Here is a 12,105-nt window from a genome sequence, read left to right on the forward strand (position 1 = left end):
TATAGAGAAAGCTAATGTGAATAAAATGTAGTGTAGAATCTAAAAGTGTATGGTGGTTTACGCTTAGTTTCTACATTCGGTTATTTTACAATCAGTTTCGATATTTACTATCACTTTCACGTTTTTTTTTTTTTTTTTTTTTTTTTGCGGAAGTTATACTTACAAAATTTACTAAGCGTAAGTACAGTGCTTTTTCCATAGAAAATTTAGTTAGTACTTATTGAATTCAATAAGTACTAACCACCTATTGAATCCAATAAGTACTTTCTTCAGCCTGCACGGTAAAAAAAAAAAAAAAAATCCGAAACGTTACTGAGTAAAAATTTTCGATAATTGCTTGCAGTTCTGGCTAAGCTTTGGCTATGTTTGCATTACTGCTTATAGAAGTTCCTTAATAAATCAGAAAGGTGCTAAGATTTTTTTTTTTTTTTTTTTGTATCCTTTCCTAAGTTTACATTAAAGTTCCAGAAACACGACTAACTTCAAATGGGAAGATCTTCGAATTTTTCAAGAGGCTTCCGAGATGATTTCAGGAAGGTTATTAACTTTTATCGGTAAACTGCCTTAGATACTTTAAAGTGAATTCATATTTCACTTTTTAAACTGTTAATCGAAACTTTCCCAAACAAAAGCTGCATATTTTTTTTTAAAGTTCGATAACAGGTTGATAAAGAAGATTTCTTGCGCAGAAATGCGGGACTAAGGAAGAAAGTGTTTAACTTTAGCTTAGAAAAAAACATTTTCTGTTAAAGAAAAGAGGCTGGTTGCTCAGTAAATACTTTGAAAATTTAATAACGCATTATACTCACGGTGATTTAAGTCATTCTTATTCAAAAGTTTCTGTTCAGTCTTGAGTCTTTTAAATATTCTCTTGGAAGAATTTTCATTGTTTTCTTCCCTTTCAGAACATTTTTCATTAATTTTAATGTGAAAATAGGTGCATATTTTTAACATATAATATTAAATTTCGTTCTAACATTTTTGTATGTCAGTCCAAGAAGTAGATAGCATTAGGTCGCGCCCCAAGTTTGGGTTACAGAAGTTTAAAGAAGTTTAAACCAAAAATATTGGCGTCCTGTGTGATATCTCTCATAACATTTTCTTTAATTAATTGAATAACTAAATGAATGTCATGAAACTTCCTGACTTTTCATAACCTGAATATCTTTCTGTGTTCATTTAGTCACTAGAAACTCGCCCGTCAAGGTATGATAGGAGAAAATTGTTTCTACAGTGCTAGTAAAAAAAATTGTATCACCCTCGCATTTTCACAACAATCGGATTATGTGAGAAATTTTGGTCGACCGATTAACTATGAATGTATGAAATTCTGCAAAACGTATGAAATAAACATTTAACAGCAGGAATCCGATAATTGTTTACGTAGATCCGGGCTGTTTCCGGGCCAAGGCAAACTGCTGACCCCATGCTCATTTTTCCATTTCTGAACTTGCGTGTGAGTTTAGGGAAAAAAAATTACTTAACCCCATGTCAATTTAAGTCTAATGGCAGGATAGAAGTTTTTAAATTGTTATTTACCAGTTTTGCCCTATGGCACGGAGCAGAACCATCCTGGAAAATGACGTTCGGAACTGAAGTAAAGTGATCCCGGATAGTAGGAAGCAATTTCTCCTCCACAATGCCAATATACACCTGAGCGTTTACTGTTCCTTGCACAAAGTGAAACCCACAAACTCTTTGATCAGAAATACAACCCCAAATCATCTGGGATACGGGATGCTTGACTGTGTGTTGAATGCAGTTGGGATGATATATCTCTCCTTTGCGGCACGGGTGATGCATTTTTTCTACCACCACTATACCTTTGAACGAAGCAATTGCCTGTTTGGTGATATTTTTAAGGTTGAAACTTAACCCCAACTCCAGGGGATTAACTATCAAATCCAGTAGAAAGCTTTCATTGTTGACCACTTTTACGTTTCTTTATTCTCCTCAAGTTAGATTGTTACCAGTAAAACAGTTAAGTTACCGAATTCAGTTTAACCTTGTCAAAATAAAGCGTTTCCCTGCATTTCAAACATTACCAAAAAATATTATCAAATCATGAGGCTGTGGTGCGATTTTCATTATTGATGACGTCAGCTTTACTCCATCAGTGAATTTGCTATTATATATATATATATATATATATATATATATATATATATATATATATATATATATATATATATATATATATATATATATATATATATATATATATAAGGTTACGAGGATTTAATCATTAACTTCGTGCATTGGTTTCGTTTGCCTTTACTTTTTAATTTATGCTAAGAACTTTCTTCTCGTTACCGTCGGTAATAACTATCGCCACATTTTTAAAAACTCTAACGATAACTAAACTGCTGTAATTTGCATTGAGTTCCAGTTGGTATATATGTTTGAAAATTTTTTCGATCGCCTTTCTGCATTACTACGGCAAATCGCCTAAAGTCACAGTTCGCATTAAAAGTCTATTTCATCCTCATAACTATTTCGCACCATGTGCACTTATTGTTTGTACTAAGGAAAAAAGAAGGGGGAGGGAGCAGAACTTTTAAATTTAAATGCCACTACTGTGGTGGTGAGTGATTCTATAGGATAAGATGTGACGTTGGGAGCTCTCTTGCTCTGTAGTTAAATAAATAAAAAAAAGTTAATTTCATTATATCCCAGCATACCAAGACAAATATATTAAACACTTAAAGTGTTTAAAATGACAATGCCTTTATAGCTTTCCCCCTCTACTGCCCGCCGACGTTCTGAGGGCACATATAATTTCTTTAAAATATTTTCCTACAGAAGTCCTATTCCTTTTTTTACCAATGCGACATCAGTGTCACAATATAGCTGCTTTACAGTTAGGTTTTGAGTACTGACACAAGTAGATACTTCAGTAATAGTCACAAACCCAGTTTCAAAACATTTAAAGGAAATTTAAAAACATATATATTTTTTTTAATTACTAAGCATTCTTCGTAATTCACTCGAAAGGACAAAAAGACTTTTCTGCGTCAGAAAGGGCAATTTAATTATTCCCGTAGTTTTCACTCAGTCCAAGAAAATGATACCACAAACGCAGAAATGTGCGGCTCAAGTATGTAGAGAACTTCTTATTATCCAGCTTTCAATCATGAATTTGAGTGTTGAAACATGCATAGATTTCTTAATGGGAAAGTTTGGTTTGAAAGGAATTGAGTTCTTGGCTTAATTTTCTCACTCTTTTTCGAAGAATTAGAAAACTGAAATCTTACAATCAAGTATTATGGACTTGATTCACTGATCTACGAAAACTTCAATCGCAGCATATGAGTGTCAAAGGATTTAGATTCCCCGAATACTTTGATCTTCAAAGCTAATAAATGCCAGATTCTAATGCTATTAACTTCGATTTGACTCCTTTTCCAACTAACACCGTCAACTTACCCTTTACAGGAAATACGAAAGAAGTAAGTTTGTAAACATTTTGAAACATGTTGATTAAATTTTGCTTCTTTGTTATTATTCTGGAATCGGATCAGCTCCAGGTTTGATTCTTTTTGAAATTTGATTTTAAGAACTTATCGGTTCTGAAATAAAACAATATCGTCGTATGAAAAGAATACAGAAATAGAAGTATAACTATTGGATCGTTTGTTGAAGATTTTGATATGTGCAAAAATCTGCTGGCTGTTACATTAAATTAAGATATATGCAAAAATATGCTGGCTGCAACATTAAATTAAATAGGATACGGTAATGAAATTTTTTTTTTTTTTCAATTTTCCATGACGTAACAACTGGCATAAATGTTGTAGACAAAGGTTTACTTTACAGTAATGGTTATGGCAAGGGTGCCATAGGCGGTTCGTACAAGGGGACAAGGGGGGGGGGGCGACTGCCCTTCACTTCCCAAAGTAAAGGGGCCTTGCCGCCTCAGAGAGAGGGGGCAAGGCCCCTTTCAGAGTTAAATAATTATGATCGATTGAAAAACTATTTTTTACTGGTAGATTGATTTATTTTACGAAAATAAAAACTAAAAAGCCAAATAAATGGATTTTTTTCATGCTATTTCATACGAATGGAACTTTTAATTGGAATAGGGGAGTCTACGGTGGTCATTTGCCCCAATTTTCTAGGTCACATTCCACATGTTTTAGAAATCATTTAATCAGTAATGTGAAAATACACTATCATACAGCTCAAATTTACGAAAATAGGGGGGGGGGGATCAACTTCTGGTGGTGTTCATTAACCCCCTCCCTCCCAAACACCTCTGTTTGAATCTCACTTTTTTTTGTGCACCAGCCACCTATTTGAGTAACCCCGGGGTTGGGGGGGGGGGGAGTTTATAGCTTCCCCCTGGACTGGTCATTTAAATTTTTAGAGTGTGACTTTATACTGTGAATAATATACACCCTATAAAATCATACTTTTCCCCACAAAGCACACAGCTCATTTTGCAAAGCTTCCCATCAAAGAGCATTGAAAACAATTTAAAGGATATATCCTCACTGGTGATTAGAACAATCTAGATATCATAACTTTTTAAACAGAAAGGTTTTTGAGGTTTATAGAATGAAGATCTATTTATTTTTTGGGGAAGAGTTTAATGTTTTTTTGGCGGAGTTTTGAGGAAAAATATTGTTTTCACACACTTAGAAATTATTGGTTGTACTTATACTAAGAAAATTTTGCTATTAGTTACTAAAAAAGCGGCCGGCCGCCCGCCCTCTCAAGTGGTCAGAGGAGGTCCCGGGTTCAAATCTTGGTTTGGACATGGATGTAGTTTCTCTCTTCTATCCTTGCCCTTTCTTCATTTGAATGTGTTGCTGTGCTGCGAATGGTTGCCTACCCTATAAACGGGTCCTTTTGGTATGTATGTACTGTGGGAGTTGGATTTCACACCAAATTACGGAACAGTTGGGAAAGTGAAGTAGCGCACCCCAAATTGAAAAACCTAGCTGGCACAAGACATCAACTAAGAAAGCTTTTGCTAAAGGTTTAGAAAATAACTCTTTGTTTGATCCTCTGATATTTAATTCCAAAGTACTCTCTGATAAAAAACTGCAATAAATATAAAATTACAAATCACACCAAAAGTTAAATGCTTGCAAATCTTTATTTCCCAACGCTCAAACTCAAGTGTTTCTAAAGTCTCAAGGAATCTCTCTTAATAGCACTCAATTTGAAAGTCAAACGCTATTAAAATGTTCTTTTTAAAACAATTGAAGAGCCGACTGGAGTGTTTAATTCGAAAGAGCATTGTTAAATCGATGCTACTGAAATTTGACGGGTCAATAAAAGCGGAGGTCTTTTTAAAGTTCTTGACAAAAAGAGTTTTAAGTTTGTCCAATTAATTGGGTCTTGACTTAAGGATTTTATGTCCTGTTTCTCTTGTAATGCTGTAACGATTTAGAAGCGTGAGTATGCAGTGATTTGGATTGATTCTTTGATGCGATACTTTCCAAAATAGGTTACGTTAGAGAATTATTTACCGTTTTAATTGAATTTTTCTTTAAGGTTTTAGTTTTTATGATTGTCTTTTAGTTCAGCCATTTTGGGTAGTATTTTGCTCTGATGGTTGATTTTTTCCGCTTCATATTTTTTAGTGTATTTGAATTCAAACGAAGTTGTAGAAGGTTCAGTCTTGCACTCTGATGGAAAAAAATAATAAATTTTAAATTTTTCTTAATTAACAAGTTGGTCACTCTGTAAAAATTAAATGTACAATGTAATAATTCTTTAAAAAGATGGTTAATATCGGGGGGCGGAGACGGGGGGTGGAGTGGGGAGATCCATCCCGGGTGACACGCTTCTGAGGGTTACGCCCAAAGTGGATTTGGGAGTTTGTGGAAAATATAAAAATTGTAATTTTGAAAAAAAAAAGAACAAATAAATTATATCTTAAATTATATTTAAGCTAATTTCATCGAAAATGGAGCACAATATTGCGGGAAGGAGGTGGTTACATATGCATTCAGGAAGATTTTTACCTAAAATTCCTTCATAATTTGTACGTGTACTTTAATATAAACTTTCGTTACATCACAAAAATTCACAAAAATATTGTTTCTGAAAATTGCATGAACTTCATCATACATAAAATATTAATGTTTTTTTTTGGGGGGGGGGAGGGGATAATATCACAAATTATTATTTCGGTTGACACCTGTTCTGGGACTGCCACTGTCTTAAGGTAGAGGAGAGTTGGGAAAAATGGAGCATTGAGAGGAATGGAGCATCTGCATTTATACCGAACTAAAAGCAAGTGAAAAAGAGTATAAGAAAATACAGAGGAGTGAGGAAAATTATTTCTCAGCTTGTTCAGTAGACGTTGCAGATTAGAATCAAGCAAAAGTTACAAGCAGCTTCGTCTACTGGACAAGCTAGAAATATTTCTTCACATCATATTTCCGGGGATAAATGCAGCTGCCTCTTTACTCCTAACTCTTCCCTACTGCTTGGCAGCTACTATTAGATGCTGTGATACAGTAGACCCTCGTTTTACGCAGGGATTACGTTCCACGAAAATGCCGCGTAAATTAAGATTTAATAGTAGTGTTAAAATAGGGGTTGAGTTTCATAAATGAAAACGGAGCTAATGTTGTGCGTCACATGATTTTCTTTTACCCCAATTTGACGTCATTTCCCCATTATTGGCAATTTTAATGTGATTCAATAGTTTACTCTAAATATCACCAACAATGGCCAAATTAAAACAAGATTTTGTAAAAAAAATCGCGAAATTTGTCGCCAGCTTGGCGACCAAAAGACTGGCGATATATCTCCAAGTGTCCGTCAAATTATAACACCACTTGAGTATACATCGAAATTAACAATGATCCACCCCCCCCCCGAAAAAAAAAGAGCAAAAGACCCTTTTAGAAACACCCCATTGCAACCAAAAGGGGAGGTGCACAATTAGACCCTTTTTAGGAGTCTACTTACCAAATTTCAACTTTCTAGGACATACCGTTCTTGAGTTATGCGACATACATACGCACGTACGCACGTACATACAGACGTCACGAAAAAAAAAGTTGTAATTTTTTCGGGAGTCGTCAAAATGGATATTTCGCATGTCTATACGTCTTATTTTAGTCATTATATTTATTCGTATATTTTAGTCACTTATCCACGTGTGGTCGAGTCGAAAAAAACACTCAACATTCATTCAGGGGTGAACAAAATGGAAATTAACGTCGATTTTTGAGTGAAATTTTTTTCGCGAATATAATACTTGCTTTTTTGTAAAAGGAAGTAAAAAATGCTGCATTCTAGTGATATATAAATATATATAATAAGTTTAATGTGTACTTAGTCCGGAACATATGCACAACTTGCATAAGAAAAACATGAATTAACTTAGTGTTTATAAAAAAGAGCTAGTTATGATATTCTTTTGGGAGCCATTAATTATATTTCTCCGTAGTTCTTTGTGGGGCATTAACGCTTCGGAAACCACTCGCGTCATTTCCATGAAAGTATCTTCTTCGACTAACAAATCAGAAAGATCATTTGCCATTGTCAGGGAATGGCTCAAACTTTTTAGGGTGAAAGCTTTTGGTTGAGTGTCGCCATCGATATCGGTATCCTCGTCGTTTTTGGTCTCCTTTTTCACTTCTGATAGCTCATCTCCCAGTAGGCTCTGAATTGTGTGAGTTGAATAACTTTATTTCTGGACAGAGCTCTGGAACCAATCGCATAAAATGTCTCCAGTGGCCAAAACTCGCTGATTAGCACTCCAAATAGCAGTTTATTTCTGGTTATCTGCATTTTCAAGAATTGTGATTTTGAAGAAGGGAAATTTTTTTCATGTTTGCAATGCCACATCCGCGTAAAATCAAAATTCATCCGCGTAAAATAAAATAAAGGTGTCAAATCATAAATAGCATATAATTAAATCCACGTAAAATAAACCCATGTAAAAAGAGGGTCTAGTATTCGATTAAACGTAGAAAAAAAATGATAGAAATTTTTTGATGCTATAGAATAACATGAGAAGTGTTATATAATTCAGAAACTTTTTTTTCTAGTTTAAAGTGGCACTGCTTCCATTATAAGATTTTTTAAAAACCCATTTAAGCGTTAACTGGTTTATATAATCATTATTTCTTAATTTAATGTATCGACACAAATGGCTTAGAGTTTTTTGTGAATTTCATTGAAATAGATAAACGAATACTGTTACAATATTTGTGAGGCTAAGAAAAATAGAGTTTTGGGATCAAAATTACCACGAATGTATCGATACTAAAAACATCTGTGAGTGTCTCTTTGTGCGTATGTGTGGATAAAAAATATTCGAGGACAGCCATTCTGGTCTATCATGTCTATATAATCGTAACGTTCAGGAGCTATAAATTTAAAACTTTACTATTAATCTCATCAGTTGTCACCCAGGTTTTGGGCCATATTAGGTGAAATATTATTTTTTAATAATATGTCGCCATCGAGTTAGTCAAAAAATTGCCAGATCTGTCTCAGAACTTGGCAATGGTCTCTCCTGTTGCAAGCTGTGGTATTCTGCCTCTCTTAACCTAATCTCCTCCAGAATATAAGAGGGCTGAGAGTCGATCCAGGTACCGAATTAGTCATAATTTTTCGAGTAAACTCACACGCTCAGTCTTATCTTTGGACAACTTTAATTAGAAAATAAATAAGTTAAAATGTCATTCCTCGCTGACTTTTCACCCGTTTAGAAAATTCGAAAGACAACTGGTGGCTTGCCAATAGTTTATTCCTTTGGATTCGAGCGAAAGTCAGTTAAGTGAGATGCTCGATTAGAGGAACTGCGACAGGAAGGAGATTGATCACTGTACGACTGCATTGGTTAACCAAGGCGGCAAGAAAGGGCAAAGATGCTGAAGTCCACTCCCGAAGGCGGGTAGTAAGAGAAACCGTAGGCGACCAGTCTATATAATTAAAATTCAAGCACACTTGTCCATCTATATCTCTGTAACTCTATCTTTTCCGGACTTTATAGTTCTCCCATTCCGATACAGGTACCGTTCAATACCGGATATTCAGAGGAACCTATTTTTTTCAGCCCTTTTAGCTTTGACTTACCAGAGATATGAATTGATTCCCATACCTTTAAAATAATCAATCCCGTGGATTATCCCGGATCCACACCAAATTTCGAGGAAAACCATGTCAACAGGCACAACCGTCAAAGACAGCAAAGTGTGGGTGACGCCAATGAAGTACACCGTCGACGGTGGGCTGGTAATAAGTGAGAACCTGTAGGCGAGTGAAGTGAGCAGAGCCTCGGCTTCTTTAATATTAAAACGCGTGCACATCTATTTGTATGTAATCCTATCTCCTTAAGATTTGTCAATAACTGCAAAGTCAATTTCAGAACCCTTGTAAGGAGAACATTGAAGGGAATTCATTCCGCTCGGACAGGTTCCATTAGACTTTCATGTGCTGGTGATAAAGATTTAAAATTATGTCATTAAAATTTTTCATCACGAGGGCGCCAAATCAGGAGTGAAATTGCCCGTACCAAATTACATGAAATGTCACCCAGTCACAGGAAGCGTTGAGGCGGATCCATCAGGTACACTGCCGTATGCGGCTTAGTACCGTAGGAAGATGCGAGGAGTGGGCGAAACGCCGAAGTACACCGCAGAAGGTGGGTTGGTGTTCGTGCTGCGCTGTAGGTTGTTGAACGAACAGAGTGGGGAGAAGAACGGAGCCCTTTGTTGAAGTATTAAGTTTTGCGTTTTAGAAAGTTTGCAGTAAGACCTTAAAGTTTGAGACATTTTACTTTATCTTAAAGTTATATATGGATGCCTCAGTTGCCAAATCGATTAAATCCACTTTTTACAAAAATCCTTTTTTTCTGCTTTAATAGTGCATAATCAATGCCTAGCATGTGAATTTTTATTAAAGTTTTGGTTCAGTTCATTTCTGACCATGGCAGAAAATGTAACACGAGGTCCCATTTACTCCTATGGATAACACTATTTTCTTCATTACTTTACTCTACTTTTTGTTTTATGGAGTTAATCGATTTGGCAAATGAGGCATCCATATGATAGTGCATGTTGCTGTACTTCATTTATTGTTATACTTCGTTGCAAAACCGGAACTCCAAGCTAAAAATGTAACATAAAGGGAAAAAAAAAACATTTCAAATAAAAACTCTACTTGAAAAGCTGGAGGAAATATGAATATAATATCTTTAGTGAGTTGAGTTTCTAAGGATTTTCTCTTTCAAATACTACCATAACATCTCGAATTTCTGCTTGATTTTCAACTCTTTCTATGCTTAACTTTGGATTATGCAGAAATACTAAACATTTCTGAGGTTTGGTGTAGTGAAAGGTAACGTAAATAATACCTGCCTGGTTTTTGGAAAGGATTCAGATTCTCCAACAAGAAGCTATACGTTTTCAAATAAATATCTTTTAAAAATCTTTCATGTGTTATTCATGGTATGGGAATGTGAAATTTGAGCGTGGTCTGAATAATGATCGGATAATGCATACCTGCCTCAGGCATAATCTGTTAAAAAACTTTTTCTCATATTCTTACAACTGCATTATCCATAAAAAAATTAATTATTTATCTTTGAGGTAGCAGTTATCTTTAAAATGTGTATTTTATGTTTGAAAAAATGTGAATGTTACATTGATTGTTTTTTAAAAAAAAAAATTTTAAGTTCATTTGTCTGTGTAAAAAATCAACTATGTAACAATGTGCCTTGTAAAAAATGTGTCTTGTAAAAATAAAATATTTTTGATATGGTACTTTTTTGCAGGAATAAAATTGAATATGTTTTCATTTATTTCTGCCTATATTGTACTTTTCCTTTACTTTTATCCCTTTTTGAGGGAGGGGGTTGGACGATATTTGGAATGTTATCCATTTTTTGTGAGAAGCAAGAAATCTGTAGTTGGGGCGAACCTAACCTGGAGGCATTATGACGCTGCCAGGTTAGATTTCCCCCAACTATAGTTATCACACTGGGGCATTTGATTACATAGTAAATCCTTCTAAATGATGTCCAAAACTTGATATTTTCTGACATCTTATTCATAATTAATCAATTTAAAAAATGGAGGAAATCTGTCACTTGCTAACTCTAGTTTTTACATTCAGTAAATTACCGCCCATTAGCCAGGGCTAAAGCAGAAATACGTGAAATACACCGCCAGCTCAGTCATTTCCTGCCGAGGACTGCAGTTTCGTGCTTATTAGCACTCATCAGCCCGGCATAGGAAAGTGACTGAGCTGGAGATGGAAAACCTCTTAGGGAAGCCAAGAGTGCGAAACAAACTGGTAGCTAATATAGAATTAGCAGACCAGACGAGTGACCGAAGCAATGCTTCGGACTGAGCTGGCGGTGTATTTCTAGTATTTCTTTAGTTTTTGTTTGTTGTTCACATAAATACTTGTCTTATTTCTAAACAATTTTTTTGAGCAATCACGATTGCTTATTGTTCTCACTTGACTGTTTTGATGTCCTATCATTTTATTTTCCCACCGCCACCCTCTGTAGCATCACCGTCGACTGGGTCCTCACGATGCTGCTCCTATAGCGAAGGCCGTCTCCAGGTTGCATCCACGTCCTACACACATGCGCCTACATACGCAACTATACACACACATATACCACATATACACAAACACATACACCCACGCATATATACAGACACCTACACATACACACACAAATATACACACAACTACTCACACATTCATGCCTGCACACAGAAACAAACACATATGTCTACACACACATACACATACCCCCCACACACACTCATACACACAACTACCCACACACTTATGCCAGCACACAGACACAAATACACATGCCTACACACACATACCCTCACCTACCACACATACACATACCCCCACCTACACACACATACACATAACCCCACCTACACACACACTCATACACACAACTACTACACACTTATGCCTGCACACAGACACACACACATTTGCCTGCACACAACACACATAACCCCACACACAAACACACACGCCTACATACACACACTAGTGATTGCGAAAAACATAATTTGAATTCAAGATGTCAAAGTTCAAATTATTATTTTTTTTTTTAACTCGATTCTTCTTCTCATTTATATTTTGAATGGA

The sequence above is a fragment of the Uloborus diversus genome, chromosome 7, assembly GCF_026930045.1.
Source record: "Uloborus diversus isolate 005 chromosome 7, Udiv.v.3.1, whole genome shotgun sequence".
NCBI lineage: Eukaryota > Metazoa > Arthropoda > Arachnida > Araneae > Uloboridae > Uloborus > Uloborus diversus.